At 37.6% G+C, this 7286-nt stretch overlaps 1 long non-coding RNA gene across 1 annotated transcript; it reads left to right on the top strand.

Moving 5' to 3' along the window:
* The first annotated feature begins 676 nt into the window (after positions 1–676).
* Positions 677–2060, top strand: LOC117551060. The gene is made up of 3 exons (XR_004569746.1): positions 677–788; positions 885–1104; positions 1935–2060. It is a non-coding gene; the product is annotated as an uncharacterized LOC117551060 (long non-coding RNA).
* Positions 2061–7286: the final 5226 nt, after the last annotated feature.

The raw sequence follows: 7286 nt of genomic DNA, 5'->3' as shown, positions 1-7286 counted from the left end.
TCAAGACTTTGCAGAAGGAAAATAGCAGACTGCGCTACATGCTGGTGAAAGGCAAGTACCTCTTTTAGATGAAAGAGTAATGAGCGACTCCTCATTTTAGACTAAAGACATTTATGTTGTAGGAGGAAATGGCTTTGCTGCCAGATGAATCTTGAATTTCACAGCGCAAGATTCAGTCTAGTGATTCCCATTCAGCTGCTAGAAAATAAGTGGGCTTGCATATGTCTTGTTTTAATTTATACATTTTTAGACATTTTGAGTGTCTCCTGTGATCATGCTAGTATCCATCATCGGATTTGTCAACATCAAATTAGTTTGAATGAGCCACGAATTACTTAAATCTATAGGTGTAACCTTAAATGTTCAATAGCAACATGCCCATTACATTAGGGGCTGCCAGAAATTCCATATCCAAGAAAATGTCCTTCTAGTTTGGCAAGCTTGCTGCTTTGTGTTAAGCCTTCCTTCCCAGAATGTTATGAATGGGAAATGGTGTAAGCCTGTATCTCACAATGTGAAAATCTGCAAGATTAATCTGGTTTGTGAGGCTAAGGAATAATATACAAAGCTACAAACATTAACGCCCATCTTCCTTTTTCTCAATATATAGCCACCGTGGTTGCCACCTGTATCATTTTGTAACACATTCATTTTTTTGTTCCAATTATTTTCCAGAAATTCCAACTTTGCTAGGGGAGATGACGAAGTGTCTCTCAAATAATCCTACCTAAGATCTCAAAGTCTCTGAGTGTGAAGGTGAAACTGTGACACCTTGCAAACCTTCAGAAGTAAGTATTTGTGCAATTGGTACGTTTTGAGGAGAAATAAAATAAACACTAAGTAACATTTTCTGTTGCTTTTTTGGTTTGTTTTTTGCAATTAAGGTGACACTGGGCAATGATGGTGAAACCACTGTCTCAGCTCATTGTTGGGAGACTGCCAAAGCACAAAGTACAGCCAATGGGATGGCACGAACGCTGCTGATGGGCATCTTCAGTGTTGATGTTCTCCTGAAGTCCAACCTAACCGGAGGGTTGAACAAGGTCGATCCTACAGCAGAACGACGACAGGCTCTTGACGGGAAGAAACTGGAAGCTTTGCTTGGTAAGATATCCAATGTTATCAGAGCTGGTGGCAGGGTTTCCAGTTTGTTTGTCTGTTTATTCATTTACTTTTTTGGATAGTTATTCTTAATGTTAAAGAACAAAAACCTCCAAACCAAATCAGTGAAATATTACAGGCTATAGTTACAAACCAATTTTTGTAGAGTTTTAGGAGGCAGTGACCGTCAATGTCATATGCAGGTTATGGAATTGGCCAAGAACATGGGGTTAACTGAATCATTATTAGTACATTATTAGTTTCCAGTTTAGTTTTTATTTATCAGGGTTTCCTGACTTCATGATGTTTCCTGAAGCAGCAATTAAAGGCCAAATTGTTAAATTTAATATCTCACAATCGGTTGGGCAAATTGCCAGGAAATATGGTTAGCACATTAATGCACACCAAAGAATGAACCATGCCAACTTGGGGACATCAAGACCTTTCCTCTAGTAGCGCCACACTCAGACGGAAATGTACAAAGCCTATTCTTCCACTATTTGCTTTCCCACATTATTCACCAAGCCAGCCCATGCTTTAATATAGATTACATTACATTGCATTTAGCTGACGCTTTTATCCAAAGCGACTTACAATAAGTACATTCGACCAGGAAGACACAACCTTGAAGAAAACAGAATCATATAAGTACATCAGGTTCCATAGAGCCAAACATTTCAAGTGCTACTCAACTGGCTTTAGGTAAGCCAGTCCTTTATTAGTATGAAAGTGCTTCGTTAATAGTTCTAACGCTCATAGATATTATGGATATTGTTATAATTCCTGCTGTCTTTTGTGAACGTCTAATTATTTGTAATTATTCTGTTCCACAGATGCTGTAAAAAACCGCTTTCCAGGGATCAAGACATCAGACCTTAGAAAATCGATTAACACGAGAATCTGTGAGTTACGGCACCAGGTGAAACGAAAGAACAAGATGGACAATTAAATTAAACAAGACTGTTCTTTTGGCCCTGTTCCGGACCTTGTTTTGTGTTGTTTTTTGAGTGTTCAGCTCATGTTTTAAGTACAACATATTATATATATGTATTAACTGTTACAAATTGATATAAAAAAAATAAAGATTTTTTTATCAGAACATACATTTCTCCTCATCATTGTGAACATCATTGTGAACATATCACTCTTGTTCGGAATATATGGTATGTACATGTTTTTTTATAAATCTGAATATATATATATAGTGCATACATGTCCCCATATAAATCTGAATATATATAGTACATACATGTCCCCATATAAATCTGAATATATATAGTACATACATGTCCCCATATAAATCTGAATATATATAGTACATGCATGTCCCCATATAAATCTGAATATATAGTACATACATGTCCCCATATAAATCTGAATATATAGTACATGCATGTCCCCATATAAATCTGAATATATAGTACATACATGTCCCCATATAAATCTGAATATATAGTACATACATGTCCCCATATAAATCTGAATATATAGTACATACATGTTCCCATATAAATCTTAATATATATGACGTATATGTCCCCATATAAATCTGAATATAGTACATATATGTTCCCATATAAATCTGAATATATATGACATACATGTCCCCATATAATTCTAAATATATATGACATATATGTCCCCATATATATGTTAATATATAGTAAATGTATGTTCACATATATACACAACCAATATATTATATATATATTTACATATATTACTCAATATATGGAAAGCGGCAATTACTGATATATTATCCCATATATTGTAATATATTAACACAATATATTATTCTATATATCAATATATTGTAATATATTAACGCAATATATTATTCTATATATCTTCAATATATTTTGTAGATATGAATAAATATGATTTTCATGTTGATTATTAATCAGTATCAGTTGATGTAGCCAACAGCAAGATTTCCGTTATTAAATCTTTTCAATTAACCAGTAAATCAGAAAACAAAATAATGCAATATATTGACAGTTAATATATGGGGAAATATATTTTCTTTGCGTAAGGGCGACACGCAGCTCTGCATGATCACCTGCAGCGATGAGCGGAACAAAACACACACCAGATTAGAATATCACACGTAGCTATTTTAATTACCTCTCAAACTACCGTAACTAGTTATATATATGTTTAGTTTTACTGTCGGGTCACTCATTACTGATCCGCGAGCTGCATGATACTGACGGGCTGTCAGGAGAGGGAGAGCGCTCCGTTTATTATTCCCGTGTTATTGTAAATTACTGTTCACTTTTGAATAGTTAATCTACTATAATTAGTTTATTTAATATCGAATCATATCAATTTGTTTTAAAGCACAATAAATAACAAAGAAGACCTTTGACCGGCACTTTTCTCATTTTGTCCGGAAGATTTCAACTTTAACGGACATGTTGACCGGTGAAAAAATATTCTAACGGGAACTCTGACACAGACAGACAAAAACCAACACAGAGGGGAAAAAGAGGGAGGCAGAACTGTGGATCCTTACATATATTATTCGTAATCACATTCAGACAACACAACAAATGAAATGAAGACAGCAGCCATGTGAGTGATTGCATAGAATGATTTGGATCATCCTTTGGATCCTTCTTTTCTTTAAGGTTTACCATTTAATCCTTATTAGATGAAACTCATGACATTAACCATAATCTTCTGTGTCAAATTGAGTCTGTGTACTGTGACACTTGTTGTTTGATATTATTATGGTCACACCAATAACACAGAATCTCTTCATCACTACATTCATCATCAAAGTTATGATTTATTTGGTCTTATTAGATCTGTTATCGAAATTAACATCTTTACCTCAAGAGAAAATCAATATTGGTTGATTACTTGTTTCATTCAATAATTAAACACACAAACTGCAGCACATTATTTTATTTTTATTTTTTACATTTCACCTTAACAAACATATTTTCAGATTGATGAGGAATTGTAAAAAGAGGATTTGATTAATCTTGACTGCTTGTTTCTTCAAATACTAAAAGGAGAAAGGTGCAAAGGAGAATAGAGCACTGCCACTCCACATCACAAGTCCCTTTTCTGTCACATTGACCGTACAGAGATCATTTGTGTGATGACCCCATGGGGTGCAGTGCAATCACCTCCTGGAGGCGGCACATCTCCTGCAGAGGACGGAATTAGTGTTCATGAATAGCCTGCGTTGGTTCCTCTTTTCATCCTGCAGCCACAGGAGATGAGGAATAAGCTGTAATGAGACAAGATTGGAAAAAAAGGAAAATTGGTTTTAATTCTCTGAAAATAGGAGGAGGGACGAGGGAGGACAGCAGCGCTCGGTAAAGACCCAAAGTATTAAGCCATGAAGTGAAAGGACAGTAATGAGAGGACAGCTGGAGGAGAAGGAAGGGGTAATGTGAAGCAGTGGGAGCTTTTCTTCTCCCAGGTGGGAGGTACTAAGAGACGGAGCGTGGCTGACATGGGGGCAGAAACTATTGTGGTCAGAGTGGGTACAGTAGCTGTCTGACAGGCACGTTGGAAACATGTTTCCTTATTCAACAGTTCTTAGTATATCTTACAAGAGCTTATTCCAAGATTGTCATACTTTCTCCTACAAAAGTCCAGCAACAGGCAGCTTCCATTCTGGATATAATTGGACCTCAAGAAAAAAAAACAGTTTTCATAATTGATTGTAATGAAAGCTTTAGCGCAAGTTCAATAAGGAAGACCTAACTCGAGTCACTCACACATCACTCTATGGCTCCCTTCCCCCCTCATTAAATACGAGGGCGTCACCCCTCAGCAGCCAATCGCTGCACATGCTAAATGCCTTAAATGCCTGCTCTTCCTCCCTGTCAGTTGTCATTGCAGATGATCACACGCAACCCGCCTCCACCCCTCTCGCCTCCTTCAGGACAAAGCTAAACCTTCCTCCTTCAGACCGGTCTCACCTACTCATCACCACCACCAGTGTCTAGACCCCGGGGATTTAATCGGAGCGGTGCTTTCCCTCCTGAATGATTATCCTGCAAACCGGGGCCTAATCGCCAAACACCATTACATTCTCCTGTTGTATTATCATGGCAATCATTTCATTCATATGACGTGTAAACAATAAATATGTAATTCTTACATCACGTCTCTCCGGTTTGAACTGGGGTGGTTGAGGAGAGGTGTTTGTTCTTTTTTCCTGTGATCACATCTACCATGTCTACTGTGGCGGTCTGTTTGAAAGACACTATGTGGACGCTGGATATTCACACACACTAAAAGTATATTCATGATTTCACTCGGTTGCTGAGTGGTGCTCCTGTGAAGGCTACGTTTTGTCACTTGCTTTGTGGCTGTGTGCATTGGGTAAAGGATTTGTAAGAGAGGATTGAAAGCGTCTATGAAACCTCCTAGCTGAGTAAGTGTTATTTCTTAATCTAGTTTTACACAAGGTGTCACGGTTTTAGTTTTGTGTGTCTGGTAATGGGTTTTGTTTTGCTGTTCTTTTCTCCCTGTGTTTTCCTCCCTGTCGTTAGTTTCCCTGGTGTGTCTGATTGTCTGATTGTGTTCACCTGTTGCCCTTGTGTTTCTCCTTCCCTGCCCGGCTGTTTCTCGTCTCGTGATTACCCCTCCCTGTATTTAGTCTTGTCTCTTCTTGTGTTCGGTGTCGGTTCATTGTTTGTCTTTCCCTTCATGTCACGCTCCATGTTTGTCCTTGAAGTTTTGTTCCTGGATTATTTACTCGTGCTCCCCTGTTTTGGTAATGCTAAGTTTGTCTCTTGTTTTCTTTTGTCATCGGCTTTTTTGTAAATTAAAGCTCGCTTTTTGTTAATACTGCATTTGGGTCCTACCTTTTCCACGCACCCTGACACAAGGGGTCTTTCCTTGGTTCACTTAGTCTGGAAAAGAAAATCCCAAACAATGAGGAAAGAAGTTATAGATCAGACTTGAGATGTACTGTGGTAAACAGAAGCTAGGTCATTTTCCTGTGAAGCATTTGGTTCCTGTTGGTGGTGGTTTAAAAAAAGACTCTCCTGTTAGTTTATTGCTTTCAACTGCATACAGTCTTTTCAAAATGTGTTCATCTTCACAGGAAACAACTTGGATAGGTTTAGAAAGAGATTGTGTTTTGAGAAAGAAATGAAGGAAGAGTTAAAAAATGGCCATGATCCAAGAAAGATCTCCCCTGGTTCATTTTGGCATCACAAAACGTTACATGTGTGCAGCTGACATCAAACTAGTCCATCAATTATTGGTAATTTGAAATAAACTCAAAGATGGGCTTTGGATGAAGATAGGTAAGAAGTAGGGAGAGGCATTTTGAGCCCTTGGCCTTATGGGAAGTCGCATCTGGTGTGATCCCATCTCAAAATGGTCCCCTGTGTTTAACAATAATTAACACTTATTACAAAGTACAGCTGATGAATATAATCTATTTTGACTGTTGGCACTAGAGAAAAATGTAAGGGACCACAAGATTCATTTTCAGGGTGAATACTGAATGTCATGGCAACGCATTCTACAGTTGTTGAGAGAAATCACAAAAATCAAAACAAATGTCAACCAGATGGTGGCGGTAAAGGAAATCCCAGGGATCAACCAAGTCTATAGGATTCATCTTCTGACTGTCAACGATCTAATAGTTGTTGATATTTCTAAAACTCAGTTGTTAGGAAACAACATTGTTTTTAAGATAATAGCTAATTCTTTGCAATTGTAGCTGATTAAAATGGAGAAAAACATCTGTCTAAATATTTATGTTCATGTGGTTTGGGCAATGTCTTGCTTTTACAATGCTGTGTAAAATCTAGTTCCTCTAAGCTACAGCGGGACAGACAGAATGTGGAGGACAGAGAGGTAGAGAACGAGATGGTACTAAGAGAGCTGCAATTTTCTGTCGCAGGAAAAAGAGAGAGCAAAGAGGCTGATTGGTGAGAGAAAGACTGGGAGGAGTGGAAAATGGACTGAGAGCCTGCTGTAAATGGCACATATAACAGATTCATTTTCACATGAGTGGCTCGGAAAGCAGCAAAGAAACTGACAAAGAGATAGAGGGTGCAAGAGTCAACAATCATTATGATGACAGGAAATCACATTTTTGTTTTGTATTATCTCTGATGGTGCTAAACTGCGATACTTGTGATTTAAAAAGCCTTGTATCGCCACTCGAAGGACAAATAAAGTATTTCAAATTTAAATAGATT

The sequence above is a fragment of the Gymnodraco acuticeps genome, unplaced genomic scaffold (assembly GCF_902827175.1).
Source record: "Gymnodraco acuticeps unplaced genomic scaffold, fGymAcu1.1, whole genome shotgun sequence".
NCBI classification, from domain to species: Eukaryota; Metazoa; Chordata; class Actinopteri; order Perciformes; family Bathydraconidae; genus Gymnodraco; species Gymnodraco acuticeps.
The sequence above is the reverse complement of the archived record's forward strand: the minus strand, read 5'-3'. Positions and strand labels throughout refer to the sequence as shown.